This window comes from Molothrus ater, chromosome 19, assembly GCF_012460135.2.
Source record: "Molothrus ater isolate BHLD 08-10-18 breed brown headed cowbird chromosome 19, BPBGC_Mater_1.1, whole genome shotgun sequence".
Taxonomy (NCBI): domain Eukaryota; kingdom Metazoa; phylum Chordata; class Aves; order Passeriformes; family Icteridae; genus Molothrus; species Molothrus ater.
Genome location: NC_050496.2, coordinates 8,448,608 through 8,473,403, shown reverse-complemented (window position 1 = coordinate 8,473,403; position 24,796 = coordinate 8,448,608).

The window sequence follows — 24,796 nt, the reverse complement described above, 5'->3', positions numbered from 1 at the left end:
CAGCTGATAACAGTGCAAGGCATTTCAGCAAGCGTCCCCTGCAGTGAGAGACTCCTTGTAGGCATTAACAGAATTACCTGTACTTGAAGAGAAATTTCTTTTTTTTCCCCCCTTTTCCCTGTTGGGATCTCACCCTGCACCCTTTGCTCTGTGCTGCCTCGGGGCAGTTCTTTGTGGGCAGTCACCAATCCAGATGCTCTGCGCCTTCCAAGGATGGGCAAAGCAGCATCAGTAATGGCTCAGGCTTAGTTCATCTCCTATTACCTTTTTTCAGTGAAACAGTTGTGTTCATGTGAGGACCAGGGTGTTTTATTTCAACAGGATCTATTTTCATGTTCATGATGCTTGGCACAGACAGGGGATGGCAACTTGAAGGAAGTCTGGGGCAGTGCTTAACAGCAGTAGAAGCTCAGGGTATCACCTGAGACTGAGTCTGAAAAAACCCCATGATTGCCTGCATGTACTTTTCAAAACACCTTTATTTTAGGTATTTCTGCTTTTTTTTCCAAGCTAAATTGGAGTTGTTAAGTGGCACTGAACTTTAAAAAGAAAGAAAATTCAATCTAGACAGATTCATTCTTGAAGTCTTAGTGGCTTTGTGTGGGCACTAAGAAATGCACTTTGGTTTGCTGACAATGTCCTCAAGTGCTAAAGAGGGACCAGCAGGGCTGGATCCCACTGCAGGATGTGCACAAGGGATCCTGCATGTGAGCCCCTGGCCACACACCGAGTGACCCTACAGAGCTCTGCTGCAGCAGCCCTCCTCTCTGACAGGCAGTGTGGCACCTGGGGGAGCTGCTCTGGGAACAGATCTGACAAAACCAGCACCAAACCACAGTGCTCTCCTTTGTCCACAGAGGCCAGGATAAGCAGGCAACTTGCAGCTTGCCACAAGGAACAAGATACAAGGTTATAAAGCCCTGGAACAGCTTCTTGGACATTTCTATAGGCAGAGTTCTCACAGCACATAAGAAAAAGATCCATTCATCAGGGTCTGGGCTGCAGGATGAACTACAGGAGTTGTTCTGTGCACATCCTCTCTTAGAAGTTCTGACTTGTCCTTCTGACCTTAAAATCCATGGTTGGCTTCTCTTCACAGTAGCAGAGCTGAGGTAGGAAGAGGCTGGGGAGGCATATTCCAGTATTTCAGGGCAAAAAATGTGTTTATTTTAACATATAAATATCCTTATTTTAAGTGTTAATACTAAAGATAAAAATTGTAACAGAAACTCATCCAAAAAAGTTACAAACCCCCATTCCCGATCCTCCTGTTTTCATCACAAAGGATATTCCACAGTAGTAGAGTGTTGCTTTGCAGTCTGTTAGCAGAAGAGGTGATTGGGTCAGTTGACTTGTAGGTGTCAGAATCAGAACAGATTAAATTAATTCCATCCACCCATCTTGCCAAGGAAACATTCAAGCCCTTTCCTCTTGTTTCAATATCCAAAGAAGACACGAGAGTTGCTGGATACAGAAGTCCTTGTGGAGAGGAGCAGCAGATCTGGGGTTTCCTATGGTGAGGCAGTCTCAGAAATCACAGGTGTCAAAGCAGGAAGTCCTGACACAAACTGTTCCAAAAGTGTCACATTCCTGGAATCAGCTGGCACAAAGGACACTCCTGGACAGTTCTGTGGGCCTTGAGCAGCTCAGGTTCCTTATTCCCTGCGGGTTGAACAGAATCCATCCTTCACTGACAGCGGCGCCTTCCTTGTGCCCATTGTGTGTCTTATCTGTCACACTGTCACTGGAACAAGGCTTGTCCTTTAGGACTTGCTTACACAGCAGCTGCAGTGGCTACAGCAGGATGACTCCATGTGAACACTCATTCCACAGCCACGGGATCAGCTCCTGGTTCATACCATACCTTAAGTGGAGCAGCCTCAGTGTGTCAGTGTGCCTTACAAAGTTAAGCCAGACCTGGGGCTCAGCTCAGGGTTTCTAGTCACTTCTCCTTTATAAAGAATTCAGCTTTAAGAAAAGCAGTTGAAATGCTCCTGAGAATGACAAATAACAAATGAGTAAATCTTGCTCCAGAGCCATAAAACCCAGTTTAAAAAAAAAAAAAAAAGCATGCTAATCTATTGGCATGGGCATATAAAGCAGAATTAATTGATAATCATATCAATTAATTGATAAAAATGCTAAAAGCCATAAACAAAGCCTTTTCAGAAAGGTAATGAATAAGTAATCCACAGAGACAATGTGAAAGGACTGCTGCTGCTGTGGGGCCAGGGAGCCATTAATTTGTGTATCCATACCCCTAGAATTATTAAAGGATAAAAGCTTTGAACATTGCTGCAGAGTTCAATGAAAATAAAAACTTTTACTCAGCATACAGAAGCTCTCAGAAATGCAAATAAAGTATTAGAATGCATAAAGACAGCAAATAATTGAATATTAGGTTCTGTTTAACAAATTGCTTCTTTGCACACAATTACTTCATCATGGTCTGATCTGAGATATGAGAGCAGGAATAAAGCTCAGAGAAAGATGCTGTGGATGACCAGAGACCTGCAATGAGTTTGCTGAAAGAAGAGTAAAACAGATTTGGGAGGGGAGGAGTGGTTTGGGTAAGGGCTCTTTCTGTGGGCTTGGGGTGCATCTCCCTTCTTGCATTTATTTCTGGTGGGGGGGAAATGTCAGACTGACACAATAGGGAGGGAAAGCACTCGGCTTGTTTAACATTTCTCCATCTTTGTGCCCCAGTTCTCATGCCCTGAGCATCATAAGAAGCACATGCTCCTCACCACAGGTCACAACTCCACGTCCTTGTAGTTCTGCTCCAACAGTAACCCTGTCCCCAGCCTGACCCCCTGCTCCGACCTGCCTGCCCTCCTTCCTGCCTCGAGCTCTCCTTCCAGGCCTCCCTGTGCCACAGTTGACTATTGCAAGAACAATAAGGATTTTTAGGGGCATTATGACTGGGTTAGTAAAACACAGCTGCCCCTGAAAGTCCCTCATTTTTCTTGCTGCCGCTCAGTCGGTCCCCAGGAGGGCAGGGTCTGACAGGGTCCATTCTCTCCAGCGTGGCACACACGGCTCTGCTGATGTGCCCAGAAGTGCCCCAGCCCCAGAACCCAGCCCATGGCAGGGGAAGGAGTGCAACTGCTTTGCCATCCCTGCAGGCTCCTCCTCAGTGAACGCCAGGCTGAGTTGCAGCAGAATGCCAGATGGCTCGTCTGTCACTCGCAGGGATGCCACCGAACAGAGCCTGGCACAGCTCGCTGCAGGCAGCCCTGGAACACTGTTCAGGGCAGGATTACCCCGTCCTGTGGGTACTCCTTGTTCTGGCACCCATGTGAGCAGTGGTCTTTGGCCAGGGGAAGTGGAGACCCCAGGGCTGACTGGCCCCACACATCTCACACTGGGTCATACCCTGCAACCCCAGGGGCACTTGGAGCTCCCCTGGGGACTTGCAGCACTCAGGTCACAGCAGGAAAGTTCACATCCATCTGCAGCAGCAGTTGCCTTTAATTTATTTAAAAAGCTGAGAATTTTAGGGAATTATTTCTGATTTCTTAACAACTTTCAGATAGAGTAATATCTGAAGAAGATCTATACATTTCCAACTAAAAAGGGGCTAAGTATTTGGCTGGGAATTTTCAACCCTCATTCAAAAGTTCTCATGGAAATCCCAGCCCAGCCTTGCATGTTCTTAGGGCAAGGAGTAACACTTTCATTTCAATTGATCAGTATTTTGATGGCAGTGGACTCAACAGCAACTACAGGCAGATTCCCACAATCTGCTCTGTTCTTTCCCCATGAATTCTGCCTGTAGAGAGCTGGGGTGGGCCCCATCCCATAATGGGCTTGCAAGCATCCCTGCAAGCTGTTGCTCTTGAGAGGACCTTGTGACATGCTCAAGGACTTCCAGGAGAGTTTGTGTCAAAGCAGGGAACCCCTCAGCACTCTCAGGGCTTTTCTTCTTTCCCTTCCCCTTGTAGAAAAAGGTCCCAGCCCTGTGCAACACAAGAAAAATATCCTCACCCATCCCACATGGGATGACACTCCATGGTAACAGACAACCTGGCATCCAAAAACCCTGGAGACCCTCTCAGAACTACAGAGCCACACCTTATTTTCATTACAATTTCTTCTGTAAGCAAACCTTGTGTCCTGATTTGGTAATAAAACATGAGCCATGATTGGATGCAAATATTACTTGCATCTTTGAGAAAATTACAACAGCAATGTGACAATAATAATAATTTAAAAAGGCAGCAGCCCTCTAAATGCTAATGATGTTGGTGTCCTAAATGAAGTATAAAAGAGCCCACCAGAAGCAGAGCATGAGTCAGAGCATCAGCAGTCCCACACTGAAAGCAGCACTCCTGGCTGCTTCATTCATTTTTGGAATGAGCATCAAGTAGTTTTTAGGACTAAAATGAAAATGAGATGCATGTTTTTATTCTTTTTGAAAGTTTTTTTGTTTTATTCTCCTTGGATTGACAATAAACAAATCTTTCTAGTTGAGGGGAGCCCCAGGCAGGACCAGGTCCCTGCAGCACTGGCTGCTGTACCACTATGGAAGAAAATCTGATGAGCCGCTGCCCCAGGGAGAGCACAACCTCCCCAGCAGCCAGGACCCTGCCCCAGCAGGCAGAGCAGACCCAGGGCACAGAAATGCAGTAACTGGAGTTGTTGCAGCCTGGGCAGGCTGTCTCACTCCCAGTTTTATTTGACTGGCACTGGGTCATGGGCAGAATTGAGTGAGGATGGCTATGTGCTGAAGGGCACACCCTCCACAGAGGTTTTGCATGTTCCCTCTTGGATTGCAAAGCCAGCACCAGGCTGTGCACTACAAGAAGAGTGAATATTGCCTAAGCTGCTCTTGGCTCCCTGCTGCCCCCGTCCCACTTCCAGATAAAGCACAATCAGATTCTGATGATCAAAGCACACATCTCTAGGTTACACTGATGTTAACTCAAATTATTTTTGTTGTGCTGTATCTGAAACTTAGAAAATGCAAGAGCAGAACAAAACCAAAGTGAAGGTAGAAAATTATTGCAGTTTCTAGAATTCTTCCAGCTTTATTCATGGAAGGGGATTGTTAGAAACAGACAAAAGGCTGTTTCCCTTAATTTTTTTAAGTGTGAATTTTGTCTTGACAGTTTCCTTTCAGAAACAAAAATTGAAAACAAATTGTCCCATACACAAAACAAAGGGACAGATCCTCAGCTGGAATGGACTGGTATTACCAAGTGAGTAACACCCACTCACAGGAGAGATCTGAGCCTTTTAACCAGCAGCTGCCGATCCTGCTGTGCCCGGACAAGAGCTTCAGCCTCCGGGTTTAGATGGCAGCAGTGCTGGATCCATGTAGCTTGGAAGAGACGAAGGGCTGCCTCCAGAGCAGCTGAAAGGACACCAAGGCTCTGAGGACTCTGGGACTGTACGCTTCCCAAACCTGGAGCTGACTCGAGGTGCATGAGCCAGTGGGCACTACACCAAGAGAGCAGCCCATATCAGCATGGCCCTGGAATTATTGATCTGCTTTGGAGAAACGCTGGCAAAACTTCCAGAAACCATTACATGTAGGGTTTGCTTTCTGAAACAAGGGGTGGCTCTGATTTTTCTCTCAAAACCAAGATCAGGCTGATCACCATCTTGAAAATTACAGGAGCAGTCCCCAAGAAAGTATTAACTGTATTAACTGTACAGCACAAAAGAAATGCAGAGTGAGAACTGTGATCCATCCTGAGCAGCTCTGCCCCTCCCCCTCACCCACAAAAAATTAAAAATACACACATTAGGGGAATTCTGGAAGTGTCTCACTTTGCCAAGGGACAGGCCATGTCCCCCTTGTCACTGTCTCCAGCAGAGTTGCCCAGCTGAGCTCCTGGCTGGGAGAGTGCCCAGGGGAAGCTGCCTGGGACCTGAAAGGGCAGAACACTGGAGCACTACTGGAAGAGCAGCCATCCTCCAGGGTGCTCATCCAGGGCTGACAAGAGATGGGTTTGACCAAGTGCATTTGCCATCTCCTCTCTTTACAATCCCAATTTTGGAGCATCACCTTTTTTTCTCCCACTCCCAACATCAGCAGAGGAGCTGGAAAGCCAGAGTTATTTTTGGGAGATGGTACATCCAGGCTCTGTTCATCTTAACTGGGTCCCTTTGAAAATGGCAAGGTTGGATAATCAAACACATTACGAAGACTTTCCATAGAGGCTGCTTTGCAAACAAGCCTCCCACCATTCAGATACCCAGGCACCAATGTTTCAAAGAGGAGCTTTTGATGCTGCCCTGGTTTGCCTCAGCATAGTGACCTCACTAGCATTTGTACACAGAGCCTTGGAGAACAAGCAGATTAAAGCAGCTGACTTTAAGTATAAAAAATAAAACAATTAGTAATCAACAAGCTACTAGAGGCTGCCACATTACACTCAAGGGGCAAGAGACCATGACCTGGCTCAGGCTGGCAAAGAAGATGGAAGTGCTGCCTGGTCAAATCCCCCATCCAGAGCAGCTCAGGTGGGAGCTCGCTGCTGTGATGGCTGACACATCAAACTGGCTGGCACCAGGACAGGGACAGGAAGGGAGAACAGTAGAGCAGTAGGAGACAAATGCCAGGTGAGGAGCTGTGGCTGGAAGAGGCTCCATGATTCCTAGCAGATTAACCTGGGCATGGCCAGCCAGCCCAGTCTGGCCACTGCTGTCTTGTCAAAGTCTCCAAAAGAAGGGGGGAAAGGGGACACATCAGAACAGCCTCCTGAAAATGGTGCATGGCTCATGCTGAGTTTCAGACAATGTCCAGGACTGGCTGGAGGAGTCCCAGGTCACAGTTCTGCCCAGGACCATGCTCAGTACCATCAGCTGGTGGGTTCAGTAGTGCAGCTGTAAGCCAAGGCTCTGGCCCCAGCAGTGCTGGAGCACTGGAGAGGGCTATGGGGGCATGGATAATGACCAGCAGTGCCTGCTGGCTCCAGAGGAGTGTGTTCCCACAGAGCCCTGCCCAGATTGGTCAATGACAGGAAAAGCAGCCACGCTGTTGGCCTCGACCTGCAAGTGCTGGCCCCCAGTGCTCAACCCCCCTAAACCCTGACCAGTGAGTTAACAGAGAAGCTGCCAGCAAGAGGCTGCCCCGCCTGGGCTCTGCCCAGCACTGAGGGAAGCAAAGAGTTACAGGAGAGCAGCAGAGAATTACCAAGCAAAAGGGTTTTTAAAATCATTTCACTTTAAACAAAACTGAGACATTACCATAAAGTAAATGGCCACACCTTGCTACTTACTCGGCTTTGCTGACAAGACCAGCTTTTCCATAGCTATTCAAATCTAACAAGTTCTGGGTGCCTAACTCACTCTTTTAAGTTCACTTTCAAACTCCAGCCAAAAATCACTTTCTGATTCACCACTTTCTCAGGCACAGTATTATTCAGAGAACGCCTGCAGGCAGGTACTGTGCTGTACAAAGTACATAAGCACAAGTTTAATTACTCTGTGGACAAGGGATGTGATTAATTGTATGCTTTAAGTTAAGCATGTGCTTAAGCATGCTACTGACCTGGAGCTTGAAGTAGATCTATCAGCTGTTCTGGTGCTCTCCATTTACCAGTTCTTTGAGGTCAAATAAGTGGAAAGAATGTAAGAATACTCCTGTGCTCATACACTCCAAAGAATTCACACAAAGTCCAGTTTCTGACTTTTTAAAAAATTACAAATTTGGATTATTCTCCCCATTTTGGCACCGACTATGAGCATTACAATACTACATACATGGTCAGAATGTATTAGCATTAAAACATGAGCTAATTATTGTCATTTTCAAGCTTTTAAAAAGCATTTGGTTTAGTTTTTTACTTTGCTTGGATACTGCTTCAGGTAAGAACTTAGATTCATTTCATTTGCACACTTTGTGGATTAGTTCCCTTATGTCTGGGCAGTGTACAAAGCCCTAAAAAAAATATGGAGCATATAATTGAAACTATTGCCCCTGCTAGCAGTGGAGTCATCGCATGGAAGAAGTCAAGCATAAAATGTGCATCAGCTATGGGTGGTCACGTAAATCCACATTTCATTAGCCACAGCTTACACGATCCTGGGAATTTTTTTCACTGCGCTTTTCCACCTTTCCAGCAAAGGCTTATTTTAGTTCAAAACAATATAGGAAGGTCAAATTGTGTCCATTCGCTGGGGAGGAGCAAGTAGACAAGACTGGGACCTGAAAGCTCCACTTTTTTTTGTTTAAAGACACAAGTGCCCTTTTAGTGGCACTCGAGGAGCCTGGATGGACTGGACAGAGCCACTCCTCGAGCAGGCGTGTGACCCGTGTGCAGTGCCAGCATCCCAAGGGCAGGGAACACCCACGCCCAGCTACACCCACCAGCAGTGACATTTCACAGGCACAAGCCAAGAGACTTCCACTGGAGCAAAGCATGTGCAAATCAATTTTCAACAAGTGAGGGAGAGCACAGAGGGTTTGGTTACAAGCGAGGAGGCACGTGCCTCTGAAGGGAGCCTTCTTTAAGGAAGTAAACAGATACAATAATTGATAAGTGTTTTGGCTTCGCCTCATCACTAATCCCATCACATGCTGTTCCTTGCCAGCACATTCATGAAAAGTGTCTATTTTGGATACTGGGGCACAACAGAGAAGAGAAAAAACCCCACAGCTCCCAGAGAGACAGCTGGCCAAGCCCAGGTGCACTCACTCATCTCGAAGCACTAATACATTGACCTCGGGCTTTTAAACTATATTGCTCTCTGCTTAAGAGGTTGGTTTTTGTTGTTAGCTTAAACCCTTTTTTTTTTTTTTTTTGGTACTAAACACAGTAAAATCTTGCACAGAAAATGAAGTTTACATTCCTAGGGATCCCAGACTTAGTGCTGCATGTGTGGAGAAATTTACATTACTTTTCCCTCTCATTTCAGCATTACTTCTTATGGGTAACTCTGAAATGGTTTTTTCAAAGGGAGGAGGTTGCCAGGCACAGGTTCACAACCATGGTTACTGTGGAGAATGCCCACTGGTTTTGGGGTCCAACTCCATATATACAGAAGCTCCTTACAGCAGCAAGTCACAGGACAACCCCCCTCATTTGCTGAATGACATTAATTAAACTAGACAGGATTTGGCAACATGAAACTGAGCTAGGTGTCATTAAAATTGCTATTAGTTCAGAGCCATAAGAATAGGTTAAAGAAACCAAATTCACTTGCCATGGAGACTGAAAGAAAGTCACAGCAACATTCAGAACAGCTGGGTGCTGCAGGCACACCCTGGTGCTGGTGCCTGTGGGTGTTCAGTGCCCAACCACCAGTGAGCTTCTCATCTACAAGTTTTAGATCTATTATACCAAAGCCATCAAGTAAATCTAAGTTAACTGAAATATGTGGTTAACACCTTTCCATTTGCCTCGGTGGCTGGGGAGCCTTCACATCTGTGACTCAAAACTGATTGTACAAACTTCCTGATTAGTGAGGTAAGAGCTGTCTCCCAGCCTCAAGTATTAACTCACTCAGTGAGACACCCTGACCCTGGAGCCATCTCCCCCTTTCCTCTGCCTTGAGGGGAAGTCCAGACCAAGGAGCCACGGTTTAGACTGATGAAGTCAACTGAACTCCATAATGGGTGAATGAGGAATCATTTTGCCAGATACTTCTAATGAGATACTTCAGTGAGAATGAGATGTTACCAGTTAATGCTCTGTGAGCGTCCAGGTTCATGACTGCCCTCCAGTACTGCAGGGGGCACAAGAAATGCTTGGCAAAAGGGGAAATTCTATCCCTTTAAAAATACTTTTAATGAACAAGAGGCTTCTGGCTGTCAGGTAATAGCTCAGCAGCGCTGCTTACATTCAAAGCTGTGCCTGGAATAGTGAAGTAATAGCAAATTTCATTAGAAGTAAAATCTTTGGTTGCTGTGGAAATCATTCAGGTGGGAGACTATTTCTGGAGGCCGTATTGGGATGTACTACATTTCTTTCACTGAAGTGTCTCCTTCCAGGTGTGAATTCACTCAGGCAGGACAGGAGGCAGGAGAGGAAGAGCTCAGCCTGTGACTGATTCCATTCACCTCCTGTGCACTGCACAGGCCACAGGCAGGAGAGGCACAGGTAACACAAGGTCCTGACCACAGCTTTAAAAGAAATCCTCATGTTTGCAGCCCACCAGGTCAGAGCTTCATGGATTATAATCCTATCCACACCACCCTACAGCACAGCTCATACTGTGTTTTGCAACAGCCTCTTTAGATGTATTTTTAAGCACTGAAACCCTGATTGCTGCCTGCAAACAACTGACTGTAATTTGGCATTGATGTAATACTGATTGCTGACCAGTTATAAAATAGTTCTGTTTGGAAAACATACTTCAAAGTTATAGAAGGTTTGAAAGTATCAGAATTTCCCAGCAGTTCTGAGCACAGTGCTATAGAATGATAGTGTGCTCGTGACTGTTTGTCTGAAAACATCACCCGTCACCAAAATTAGAGCACGGGATAAATCCTGGGCTGGTGCAGATCAGGAGATCTCTGCTGGCTTACAGGAGATGTTTTATTTAGCACTGGGTACACCTGCTGTTTCTTTGGAGAGCTGTAAATTCATTCCATGATGTAGCCACATCTACAAGCCAAATTCATGCATTTTAAGACAAAACTACTATAAAATGTTTTGAAATTAAATTGCCGTTTGTGTTCTTTTTGAAGGCAATAATACCATAAAAGTAAAAAGACATCCAAAACTTTATGTAACTAGTATTACATAACACCTTAAACTGGCTCATAAGCATTTTTCTTACTCTGGATTTATTGCATTTTTATTTGGGGCATGTGAAACAACTCGCTATACAAGTGCAGTTAAGTGGGGCTGGGCTGTGGGGGGGGGAAGACTTCACTCTGATAGAAATTCTAAAGTGAGAAACTTATTGCTGTGTTTGCAAAGAAACACTGTCAGAAGAAAAAATGTTTCATTGTTTCTCACTGCCCTTGATGGCCATCGATACAAAAATTAAATGAAGCCCTGGAAGGGGGCTAGAGGTAGCATTAGTTTTAAAGGCTGCCTGCACACAGCCCCTCCGACTGCACAGAGCATTAATGCCATAAATACGTGTGAATGTTCTCATTCAGGCTGTAATTTATTCCCCAAGGAGATGCAAAACTGGCTCAAATATGCTGCAAGAAAACCAAACTCTTCCAATGAAGTGAGTGCAGTATGTGAATCCTGGAGCTAAATTTAGGCTGGGACTTGGAGTAAAGTAATTCTAATCTCAAAGTAGCACTTTGTGTTGCAGTAACAAACACTGTGCAAAGATTCGGGGAAGTTCTGCTCCTTTGTTACAATCTATTGTGCATGACATTTTGGGAGCTCTTTACTGACTCAGATTTAAGAAATTCGGCTTAAGTTACTCAGTTGAATTTTATTGTTCAGTGAAATTGTTTAAAACCTCCCTTCACTTAAGTTGCTTCTAAAATGTGGATTCAGGCTGGTTTTGGGGTGTGTACAGCAGCACACATTCTTAATGTACTGAAAGCTTGATGTAAACAATTAACTGCAGTGCTGAATAATCCACAAGATGGAAAAATGGATACTGTAAATATCTGATTAGGGTTTATTTTCCAAATGACTTTTTTTTTTTGGTGCTATGGTCCAAGGTAAATTAAAATGCGTGAGCTCACTTGTGATTAAGCACCTTTCTGTTTCTTGTTCTTGTTATTTGCATGGAAATGTTTTTCTTCTCCAGAAATATTTCCTTCCAAACTAACAGATGAAGTCACAATCATACAAAATATCTCTGTAGTCAAAGCAGATTTTTTAATAAAAAATACTTTAATATGCAACTGAGACTTCAAGTCTTTTATAGTATCCTTCAAGAGTAAAATACACCCATAATGCAGGAATTGAGGAAACCTTTATCTTTCTTTAAAAAATCAAAATATCATTTACAGTTTTAAATCAAGCATATTTTAGCTGAACTACATTCAAATTCTTTACTAAACAATCTCTCATTTCATACAAGATTTTTCATGCATATTCTGGCTCCAAAGGCTCCAAATCAGTTTGCCACAACTTGTTTCACTGGAATTCATCAAAAGACTAAAAAGCCAAGTGCCAAGTTGCCGAGTTTTGGCTGCGGCAGAAACTGCCCAGCCAATCCCCACAGCCTGGAAAGCCCCAGTTCTCAGAATTAGCTGATGCTTTAAACAAGAGATCATAATCAAAATCATGATTCCTGACAAAGTCTCAATATTTCACTCTATAAATTCTTAATTCATTTTCCAGCCATTTGTAGGTTACTGCTGGCTCCACCCTCTCAAATATCAGCAATTGCTGCTGCTCTTAAAGAAAATTCCACTTTGGGGAAATGTGATATTATTCCAGATGTTTCAGTCCATGGCAGTTCTGCCTAACCCAACCTGATCGTTGCTCTGTAATGCAGCTGAGCCTTGAACAGCTTCTGGAATTTATTCCTCAAACTACTGCACTTGCATATTTGAATTTAACCCTACCAACAGTCATATACTCAAAAGTCCTGTTCTTTGTAACAACAGAGCCACCCCTAAAGAGTTTTTTTTCCCAAAAACATAAAACCATGACTAATTTTAGCAGGCCTTTGGGCCACTGTAAATTAGTTCCTACAGCCTGCTGATTGAATTAAAGTGTTTTAAATTGAGTTAATCACCATACTTCAAAAGTTATCATGCAGAGAGATTTTGTTGAATCAAATCTGCTTTCAAATTTTATAGTTTGAGGAAATTCCATACTTGGAACAGGAAAAGAAAAAAAAAAGTGAAGTGCATTTATAGAGATTCAAACCAGTTGCAAGAACTGGAATGCCACTATTTTCTTTCATTGGATTTCACCAGCAAAAGGATGGGAAAAGATCCTGCCGTGCCTCCAGCCATCCAGGACTGACCCATTCAGCAGATTGGACTGTTCAGGTGATGTTTGCTCCTCAAAATCCCACCTGGAGCAGTGGGCATTGCTCCATGGGCTGACATCTATCTGAGTCCTGCACAGCAACTGCCTGAGCAGGACTCCAAAGCCTTGGTCAGGTGGGATGCTTTGTATTTAAATACTACTACTACTACTAATGATGATGATGATGATGATGAAGAATGACATCTGTATCAGGTATGATCTAGGAGTCACAACTCCAGCCCTGGACCTATAAATGGTGTCACTAACAAATCTGTATTGGGAAAATACTGAAATCCTGCAAATGTGGGCACAACATCCACCATGTGGACATCAGGGACACCGTGAAAGACTTTCTCCCAAAGGACACAAAGAACAAAGGCCTATTGCCTGCTGCCATAGAAGGGAAAACCCAACAGCCTAAGCCTCATAAACTGACAGGCCACCGAGATCCAAACAAAATTCAGGAAGTTTATCCAAAATCAAATCTACTGAGCAATGTCTTGGAAATACTTTGATTCTTCAGTGCTAAAGAAATATGCCATGAATCCAAAGCCCATGAGTTGGGAAGGGGAAGCTGTCCCCAGACCAGCATCACCCTGGCTCATTTTCTTCAGTCTGCAGCCACATGATTTCTTTTCCACACTGCTGCTGGCTCACACCAAGGTTCACACAAACGCCCAGGCTGGCAATGGGATCTGACAGAGGTATTCTGCCTTCAGCAAGGAAGGGTTTTCCTACCCCAGCCATCAGACACTCCCCTCTTTGGGATCTGAGCAGTTGTAACCCTCCTGGCAGTACCATCATTTAGACCCTCCTTCTTCTCACTTGCTCCCCCAGACCAATCAAGCCCAAGAGAAACCCCTCTACCAAGCAAGGATCACACTGGCAAAAGGAGACAGCAAAGTGCTTTGGGAGAGTCATGCAGGTGCCACCAATTTACCTTTGACAGGGTTGTCACTCGGACTGTGGCAAGGAGCCAACACCTCAGAGGTGTGTCCCCACCTGTGGGCCAGCACCAGCCATCCCTGCAGCCTCTTCCAGGCTCTCCTCCCCTCTTCCACTCCCCTCTGGGACCTGGCACTTTTGGGTCCTCAGGAGGGGAAGTGATGAAATCAGCAGGAGCTGGAAGGATTTTCTCAAGTAGGCCAGCAGTGGGAAGGAGCAGCATATTCCCCTCCCTGTCTGTTTGCCTCTGAGTGCTGAAGAGCTGGCCTGGAGCAGGAGCTGGCATGGAGCACAGCCCGAGCTCGGCATTTGCCATCTGCAGATGGAGCCAAGAGCGGAGGGAAAAGCGCCTGCAAGCTGGGCACACACTCACTGCTCCACTCCTGGGGGGCTCAGCCCTCTCCACGGGTGCAAGGCTCTAACACAAGCGTGTCCAGCATTCTGGGAAAGGTCTGTACTGAACAACAGAGCAGATCCCAGGCACGATCTGACTCCAACCTGTCCCTGATTACACATACCTGTAACCCAGACATCACAGGCTTGCTCTGCTCTGTGCCCTCCTGCAACTTAAAATACAGCCCTGGCTCGAAGGTCTCTATTTGCAAACATAGAAGAACAGTGGTTCTTAAATTGCAGGCAAACATTTGACTTCACTCAGGGCAATTCAAAGAATATCCTGCACGAACCCCACCCTTCTGCCTGACAACTCAAACCTTAATGCCTAGATAGTTTTCTTTCAGGCCTTATCACAGATAAAATATGGCCCTTTTTTTTTGCTGAAGGAGTAAAACCTGCCAAATATTTACCAACTCTTTCAGAAGGCTGAAAATGTCACCCCTACAGTGTAATAAACTTCCCCGGAAAGGCCCTGATAAATAGAAAGCCTCGCTGTACTGCCCAGAACTAGTTTAGTGTGGCCTAAGTATTGCCAAGTCTGACTGACAAAGGAAGCATATTTGTACACACAGAAAGATTAGCATAACACAGAAAGAGAGGCATAAAGTTTATAAGTGAAAATAAAACAAAGCCCCATTATTAACCGGGGAGGGGGGAATAATTGAATCTGCATCCCAGAGAGCACAGAACATTATGAAAGCCTCAGAGCTAAAACAATAATTTAAGAGCTTGTCCACAACTTGCAGCAGAAGCTTGAACCATCTTCTTTAGAATTTGGAAAGTGCTAAACCATGGTCTACCCCCAACCCAGCCTTCAGAGCAATATTATTTAAAAATAAAATATTTTTACTTGGTAATTTGACCCACAAAAAGTCACTTGGGGCATGAGGGAATGTTCCCTTCCAGCCTGAACATTAATTCAGAGAGAATGTTTAAACTCCACAGTGTAAACCAGATGCTGAGAAGTACATCTGCATTGTACTGTATGTTCTTTGGGGCACAGACAGAAGTTGGAAAGTGCCTGTCAATGCAGTGTGTGTGGCTATGATCTAAATAATCCTAATAATGCAGATGAATGGAGAAAAACCCACACTTCTAGTACCAACCAGTCTGTCAACAGAGTCCTCGCAGCTATACACAACTATATCCACACTAGTGCAAACAGATGAATATTGCTTAAAAAATGTGTCCTTTCACCTTGGCAAATGCCATTAAGAAAAAAACACTCTAAAAGTGACTAGGGAGTTGGAAGCTCAAAGGTACACATTTAACAAGCCTTGGTGACTGTAAAATGCTGAGCACTCACTTTCTACAGAAGACAGGCTTCCACTGAATCTTGACTGGTACACTCAAATGAAAAGGTAGTAATTCAAATTATGCTGTATAGTGCTCCAAAATAGGTTTCAGGCATACAAAACTTGCCAGAACTACTTAATGCCAGGAAGAAACTAATTGTTGCTGGGAAAAAAAAGAATCCAAATTATGTTAAACCTGACAAAAGCTAAACTCAGCTATTTACCCTTCTTAACAAAGAGCAGAGTTAAGAAACTCTGGTACGAAAGGGAAAACTTCACTTTAGCCCACCAGCAAGTCCAGGAGCCCGACTAGCAACACAACCAACCTCCACAAAAATCACTGCTTGCCAGAGATAACTAACAAGTTGCACAAGTTGGAAGGAGTGGGCTGAGGAGGCTCAGGAATCTGCTCCCCGTCCCCCTTTCACACCATCAGGTTTTAATGTTAATGATACAGCTCTGCGTGCCTCAAGTATTTTTACACTATGCTCGTCTTCTTGCAGCGCCGGCTTGTTCCAGGGCAGATGATTAGAATCAGATTTCTGTGATTTCACTGCAGATTCGTTTTGTTAAGGGCTACAGATCTGCAGGGGGAATACGGCTGCAAACGGGCCGGCAGAGCGGGCTCCAAGGGCTTCTCTCCTAAACGGGTAACACTATCTTTGCTTTTACTCCTTACTTTCAGGTACTTCTCCTTTTTGTGGCCACTGGACTGGGTTCTTTGGAAAAACAGGCATATGGAGGAAAGAAACAAGTTTTCTTGAAATTTTGGTTTCAAAGAAAGCTCCCAACCAGAATAGGTTCATGAAGAGAACAGGCCCAAGTAAGACCTGACTGCATCCAGTGTCCCCCGAGTCAAAAGAAGCACCTGAGGCACCACACATAGGAGATCATTCTGATCCATCAAGGTCTGTATGTCCTGACCTGTGTCAGGAGCTGTGTCAGAGCAATAGCTATTAATACACATTAGTGTGCTGCACACAAGTGTTTGTATATAAAGGGCTGAAGGAGAAAAAATTATGCAGGGGTCTATAACGGCATTTGTAAATTTCTCCCAACTGCGAAAGAAATAACGCTTATTTTTCATGGGCAATGGCTACAAAAAATTGTGCTGAAAACTGAGTTTGTTCGTAAAAATTTCATGGGAAAAGAGCATAAAAGTTGTGTCAGTCTATGTACACATATACAGAATGTAGACTCCTACAATGCTACATCAGAGAGAAAATTAAATTCTAAGCGGCTCAAAAAAACACACAGGAAGATTTTAATTTTCCATTTGCTTTTATAGACCTTAGCCATGAGAATACTGTTGCCACTTGGCCTTTTTCTTTAATAGAGGTCAATATCATTGACTTTTTACAAGAGAGAAGTAAAAAACATCTCTACGTAAATCAAAAAATTATGAGGACCCTCAAAATAGTTCTAAGAACTTAAAATGCAATATAACATAACACAGAAGGGCATAGAAGTTATAAATACGACGCTATACAAGCCAAGAGTAATATACACACCCGGAGCTGTATATACACCGTGCCCAAAGAAGGAGCACAAACCAGTGTCTGCAGACGTGCAGTGTGCCGAATCGAAATCCGACAAATAATAAGGAACTCCGGAATGCTGGGTGGTAAAAACGCTTAGGTGAGTAAGAGAATTTCCGGGAGCCCGGCTGCTCCGTATGGATGTGACTAGATTTACTAAAAAAAAAAAAAAAAAAAACCAAACTAAAAAAAAAAGGGGGGGAAATAAAGGGAAAAAAAAAAAAAAGAGAACAGATGTGTTTTGAGAAAGCGAAAGCGGAGGGAAGGATGCACATGGTCCTGCGGGAGCGAAACCGAGCGCTCGCTCCGCCAAGGCAGGGCCGGGCACAGCCGGTCCGGACCGCCGCGAAGCCGCGGGGATGGCCGCCAGCACCGGTAGGACGCGCACGCTTAAGGCCCTTTCCGAGGCAGAAGAATACAAAATGCACTTACGGTTCGCGGAGAACCAGCTCTGTCCTCTCCCCGCGGCGAGCCGGGCACCCGCCGGCGCCAGCGCCGGGCAAGCCGCGGTCCCCGAGGGCCGCCCGAGCAGCGCCCGCCGAGCCCCCGGACCGACCCGCCCGGGCCGGGCCCCGCGTCCCGCCCGAGCGGCCCCGGGCAGCGCCAGCGGCGCCGCCGCGCTCCATCTTCGCCCGCTGCGCGCCCGGCAGGTCCCGGGAGCCGAGAACTGGGACTTTGTAGGCCAGTTGAAGACGTGAACCTCTCATCTCGCCCGCAAAGACCCAGCCCTCAGCTCGCCCATCAGGCGCAGGCGACCACTACTCACCGCTATCTTTAACTGAACCCCTTTTTCTGGCCGGTGCTCACCGCCAGCGCAGAGCCCCCGCCCCGAGGCCACCGGGGACCCGCCGGAGCAGGATCATTCCCCCGGCCGAGAAAGGCAGCGATCCGCGCCGCCCCTCCCCGAACTTGAGAGCAGTCCCGGTCCCGGCTCCCGGAGCCGGTCCCGCACCTCGGGCCGGGCCCCGACGCCCATCGTGACTCGGCACCGCTGATCCCGCTCTCGCTCCTGCGGGAACTTCGTGCGCGGAGAGGCGAGAGCGAAAACACCACACGGACAGAAAATCCCGAGGCCCCTCCGTTACCTGCTCTGAGTAGTGGGGGGGGGCACGGGAAAGGGGCTCGTGGGCCCCCGCCGCCGCCTCCCCGCCCAGAGCCGCAGGTCCTCGGGAATCCGCACGGGAAGGGCTCGGGCTGAGCTACAGCTGAGCGGGGAGCGGCGGCGGGCGGGCGGCCGCGCTCCCCGCTCCTGCCTCCCGCAGCCCAGCGGCTCGCAGATGGGTATTTAAGCCAGTATTGATCACGGTGGGTTTTTTCCTACCCTTCCTCTTTGCCCTTGCAAAAGGCAAAAAATAAAAATAAATAAATAAAATGCGTTGCCACAAGGGACGTTGCAACATTTCTCTTGGCTTTTCAAACGCGGCGTTTGCCCCAGCAAGATTGAAGTGTCCCGACACAAGAGCACCAGAGAAGTAGGCGAAAGAGGGGAAAAATACCAAAACCACCCAAAAGCAGAAGAAAAAAAAAAAAAAGCCAAAATCCAACACCCAAAGCCATCAAACCGGAGAGAGACTAGCTGCTCCGTGCAGCGTTGCGGTCCCGGGCGGCGGGGCTCCCGTCCGGCGAAGACACGCGTCCCTCAAAAGTTCGCTCCACGTGTTGCGGCCGCGTCCCGGGAGGGTTGGCGCGGCCCGGCGCACCGGGGCGGTGCGGGCTCGCTCCGCTGGTCCCGCGCCGTTTAAGGAAGCGGCCAGTCCCCACCCCTGCGCCGGGCAGCTCCCGCCGCAGCCCGGCCCGGCGGCTTCGGCAGATCTCCCGGGCTGCCCTCCCCACCCGCTGCCCTCCGCGACACCGCGCCGGCACGGCCGGCCCCGCACGGGGCAGGCGGTGGCTCCGCGGTCCGGAGCGGCCGCCGCGCCCCGCGCAGCCCCGGCCGCTCCCGCCCTTCCCCGCGCTCCTCCCGCCGGGGCAGCCCCGCGGCCCCGCGCACCGAGGGGGCGGCGCGCCCCCTGCCGGCCGCTCCCGGCGCTGCGCGGAGCGGGGGTCGAACCGGGCCGGGGGGGGACAAACCCTACGGCCAAACCTTGCGGACAGACCTTGTGGACAAACCCTACGGCCAAACCTTGCGGACAGACCTTGTGGACAAACCCTACGGCCAAACCTTGCGGACAGACCTTGTGGACAAACCCTACGGCCAAACCTTGCGGACAGACCTTGTGGACAAACCCTACGGACAGACCCCGCGGACAGACCTTGTGGACAAACCCTACGGCCAAACCTTGCGGCCACCCCGGCATCGCTCCGCACCCCGCACGCACCGAGGCTGCTCGCAGCCAGCATCTCCCTACACTGCTCCCTGCACATCTCCCCGTACATCTCCCTGCGGTGCTCTATGGGTGTCTCCCCACATGTCTCCCTGCACTGCTCCCTATTTGTCCAGCCTTCCCCTGCACACCTTGAAGTGGGCATGGACACCTTGTGTGTATCACAGGTATGTCAGAGGACATACCCTGCCCTTCCATGTGTTCAAAGTCTCTTCATTTACATCTCCAGTAAAGCTGGGTGAGTACACCTCTACGACCGAGATAATCTGGGCACAAAGCATAGCTGTACCCTGATAAATTGTGTAGTTTCTTTACACTACACTCAGTTGTAAATATGTTTTAAGAAAATGCCACATGGACCTGAAAAGGTTTTGGCTTCTTTTGGGTGACTTGTGTGCTCATGAATTATGTAATTGTATGCTCATGTGTGACGTAATTGTGTGTTATGTGTGACGTAATTATGTGCTCATGCATGAGGTAATTATGTGCTCATGCATGAGGTAATTGTGTGTTCATGCATTAAATAATTGTGTACTCATGCATTAAATAATTGTGTGCTCATGCATGACATTATTGTGCCTTCATGCATGTGGTAATTTTGTGTTCATGCATTAAATAATTGTGTGTTCATGCATGAAAAAAATCAAAGCTAACAGCCAGAGGCCTCATCTTTTAAATCTTTGGGTTCAGCACCCAATGCACCTCTCTGCCATCTACACCGCATTTTTTCCTGTATCTATATTGAAGACAAGGCAGCCCTGTGTATGCATTGTTATGGATGTGGCAAGTGACTCTCCCTGGCCTGTGTGGATAGAATGCCAGAGAGAGAACTTGAACTGATCTGCCACAGAGCTGCTCTCGATCAACACTGTGAAACCATCCTCAACACAGAAGAACTTGTTCCTTGGCTAGAGGCCTGATGAATATGTAGAGCCAAGGAACATGTTGTTTAAAACTGATAGTAGAATGCAAAGTGAATCATGGGCCATGGGCGAAAAGGTTGGAAGAGGGACAGAGCTCTATGAGCCTTTTGAAAATAAGGCATTCTGGCAGAAGGTAGAAAAAGAAAGAATTTCTTGACCATCTGGAAGGGTTCTGCAGAAATGATGCCTAGAGAGTACAGTAGAAATTAAGACTTCCCAAAAAGGTGTAAAAGACACTAACCTTTTCTCTGGTCAAGGGAATAGATGCTGTAGAAATCCCTTGGGTTGAACAAGAAAAGGCCTCATCAGCTTTTAGGAAATAAGAGACTGCTACTCTTACAGGATGCAAGTTACATCTGCCCACTTCACTCTCATTTTAATTTTTTTTTTATACTTTTTTTCTCGGTCTCAGTCATGTAGCTGCTTGAAACACCACAGAATAATTCTGAGAACAACAAATTCACAGCAAAAAAATGTACCTATGTGTATGGAAGGAAGAGCATGAGCCAGGGAATGGAGTTCCTCCCTAATTGAGCTGATGGCACATTGCTTCTCTGATGTCCTGACCAACTGCTTAATTTGCTATTTTCAGCAGCCTCAAAACATGTTGCCTCTTGTCTTGACCTGGCCCCCACTAGTACTGATGTGAAGCGCCACTTAATTTTCACGAGAGCAGAGCGAGACTTTCACACAACAGTTTTGCCCAGCAGGAGCTCTTTTGCAGGGAGCCTGATCCCATGGGACGTGCTCAGCTGCTGGCAGCCCTTTCCCACTGATGCCCCTGGCAGCCCTGTGGCAGTCACAGGATAAGGCATATTTCAGGCAAGTCTTCACCTGGCAGCAGGTACTTCCACACCTGAGAAGGTCGGGTCTTAGGACTTCATCTCCTCTCATAAATGGGAGGCTGGCTGCCCTTCCTGGTGTGCAGAATCCCTGTACAGGGAATGCATGAGTACACCCCTGCCTGGATGGGAGCTGGGAAGAGGATTAGGTCTGCATAGAGTTCAGATGTAATCACAAGCATATCAAGTTATAAAGCATCACAACTTACACAATTCTAAAAATAAACATAACCAGTTTCTTTCAAGCTGTTTGGCAGGCAAAAGGTTAATATATTAATAACGTTTGACCAGCAATAGCCCAGAACAATAACTATGGAACAACATATTCTGTCACTTCTGAAAATAGCCCTCTTTGGGAAAAAACCCCAACATTTTCACAAGAACCACAAACCAGATGGAGTAGCTTCTTTAAAGGTGTTCACAAAATGGAAAAATGGAAGCCAGGTGTGAAGCTTCCAAAGTCAGGAGGGATCTTCTGTGGATGGGAGAGTGCCCTGCCTGCTGCTGAGTGGGACATGGACCCTGTGGATGGTGCTTGGTCCAGTTGAATGAATACATGCACTAATCTGAGTCTGTGTTTCTCAATCCTGCCTGTGCCTATGCAGTACCTTTCTCTGCCAGTAGAGATTAACTGATTTGTTAACTCCTGTGTGTGTTACTAAGCAGCATGTGAGCAAGAACGGCTTGTAGCCAACAGCTTGGTATTTTGGCATCTGACCTTGTTGAGAAAGAGAGTGGATTGTCAAAGACATTAAACTTGAGCACAGTGTAACAATAGGAACAGTTGAAATCCACTGATGGCACAGGATGAAATTCTGGTCTTCACCCACAAATATGAATCCATGCCAGAGACAAGGGTCAGATCTCTCTCTCTCCCCATCTTTTTTGTTTGTTTGGTTGGGGGTTTTTAGCCAGAACAGTAGGAATAGCAAGTTTGTGATTAGACGTTCAGAAATGTGCAAATACGATGTACTGCAGGGAGCTGGCCTGATCCCATGCACCTGTGCAGGAACACCAAGCAGCCAGGCTCACTAAGGATGCATAGGAAACTGCAGTCCCTCCTCTGTGATCCTTCCTAGAACCTGGTGGTTCACCTCAGAGCACCCATGTAACACCAGTGAGCTGCAGCCCCCAGTCACTGCCCAGACATGCTCTGGTTCTCTGCTCACTGGGCAAGGCTCTGCCTGTCCAAAGAACCTCTGGCAAATCATGCATGCAAGAGGAATGCCCTACCAAAAACTGGGCCTTCATATTTAAAGCATATGTGCATATATTGGAGAAAGGAGAAAATCACAGAACTAATGAGCTCTGATTAAGCTCAGAAATAATGGTTTCCTGCTCAAACACTGAGCTCTGTCTCTTCTTAGGACAATACCTCATCCCCAATTGTGTCTATTAAAGACAATTACTGGGGGAGACAGATATGTGTAACCAGATGTGGAAATAACAGTCAGTGCCATATGCAGTTTAAATTCTTTGGGCCTGAACAAGTTACATAAAAAAAAAAATTGGGTATGTGTGTTTGTGCACTGTGGAGCAGCTGTCAATGGGGAAATCCCCTTAGCCCACTTTAATCCTACGTTCCACAATCCCCAGGGATTAAACAAATGCACTAACATTATTTACTGTAATGCTCCCTCCCTGGGGGGCTTCAGTCCATGAAATCCACTCCAGCATTTGCAAGTTCCAGTTGTGAAATAGGCTGTGCACATTCTATATTTGGTAGCTCACAAGTACTCTGTCAGTTGGGCCCAGAGTGATGAAAGGACAGGAGTCAGGAATTCAGCCCAAGCAAGTCTCAAAGGGACCAGGCTCAGGCTTGGAGCTCATTTCTCACTGTGCAGGTCTTGCACAGGCACTGAGGCATTGCAGTGACTGCTGAGAGGGGACAGTGATCACAGGACTCTACAAGATGCTTCCCTAAAATTAAAGATGCTGCCACAGTATGAGTCCTCCTATCTATACTCTGGACATATGAAATGAGGCTTTAAACCCAGAGTCACCAGTAAGGCCTCACACACCTCCCACTTTCCTTTTCCTTTGATGAAATCAGTGCTCAAACTTGGGTACAATCCCTGTGAAATTAGTGACAGGGATTCCCCTGATCCAGATGCATAATCCTCACAGTCCCAATAAGGCTGTGACAGTGCAAACTGCACACCACTGAACTCTTGTAACCATCTGGGTTCAATTGATAGCCACAATGCCCAGCAATAACACAGACAAGATTCAGGCTCCCAAAGACCCTCTGACATACTTGCAAGGCCAGCTGATTGCTCCATCTCTTGCTTAAGCTTCCTGTCCAAGTTTATTACAGCTTCTTCAAAGACAGTAAACATCACATTCTATATTAGGCTGTCCTTGCCTTGAATTCATATACAGTTTAAATTCTTTAACTTGGGTGATTGTACCTACTCAGCACTAGTTTGAAGCACCACTGCCACAAATGAGCTGGCAAGGCAGAGCCCCAGAGAGCACCCTCTGAGGAAGCCACTCCTCTTAGTGCAGGGGATGGTTTGGCTCCGTGTCCTTCAGACACAGCAAACAGTAAAACTTTAGAGGCAAAGAAGTTTTACAGAGTAGCTGAGGCTGAACCTCTGGAGGTCACCTGGTCCCACCACCTGCTCAAGCAGGGTCACCTAGAGAAGGCTGCCCAGGGCTGTGTCTGGATGGCTTTTGAATTTCTCCAAGGATGGAGACTGCACAGCCTATTCCAACATCAGTCCTGCTCACCTGGAAAACTCTTCCCTTAATTTCGAATGGAACCTCCTGTGCTTCAGTGTGTGCCCTTTGTCTCATCCTGTTTGTTGCTGAAGCTTTTGCATTGACCTGGTGTCTCAGGCTGGCCTCTGAGCCTGGCTTTGTCACTGCAATCACCAGGCCTGTGCAGCTGCACTGTGCAGAGTGCAAAGGCAATTCCTCTCCATGAGATTCAGAGAATTGCTTAGGTTGGAAAAGACCTTTCAGAGTCCAACATTAACCCAGCACTGTTAAGTGCCCCACTAAGCCATGTCCCTAAGCAACACATCTTTTAAATCCCTTCAGGGAGGGTGACTCAAACATTTCCCTGGGCAGCTCTTTACAAGGCTTGGCATCCTTTGGGTGAAGAAATTTTTCCTACTATCCAACCTAAGCCCTCCCTGGTGCAACTTGAGGCCATTTCCTCTTGTCCTATTGCTATATTAATCCAACACCTGACTCTGCTCCCATGGCACTGCATTTACAAACATATCATTTCATCAGCTCAAATAGATTTTTTTTTCCCAATTTACAGAAAGATCATCACAATAAAAGCTATGCTCATGTTACTGCTCTTCATCCTGCAACAGCTTGCTCACTACAGTGAACTTCCTTCAGTGGTAAAGGCAAGCGTGTATACAGATAAAGAGAACCCTGCACACAAACCTTCCAGGCCTAGGCTCTGATACTCTTTCTAATTTTTTTTTCATATATTTTACAGCCAGGAACATAAGAAAGTGCCTGAGAGGGAGTCAGGGAGAAGAGCAGGGCTTCTGTGAGCAGCAGGCCCTGTGCTGCTGAGGTTAAACAGGCTGCAAAGAAGGGATTAGTAATCTCCCATCCATCCATCTTGCTCCTCCTTCCCTGCATAATTGCAGGTCATTTGAGACACACTGCCTGCAGTGTCAGCTGGCATTTTCTGGGTTCCCCAGAAGCAGTA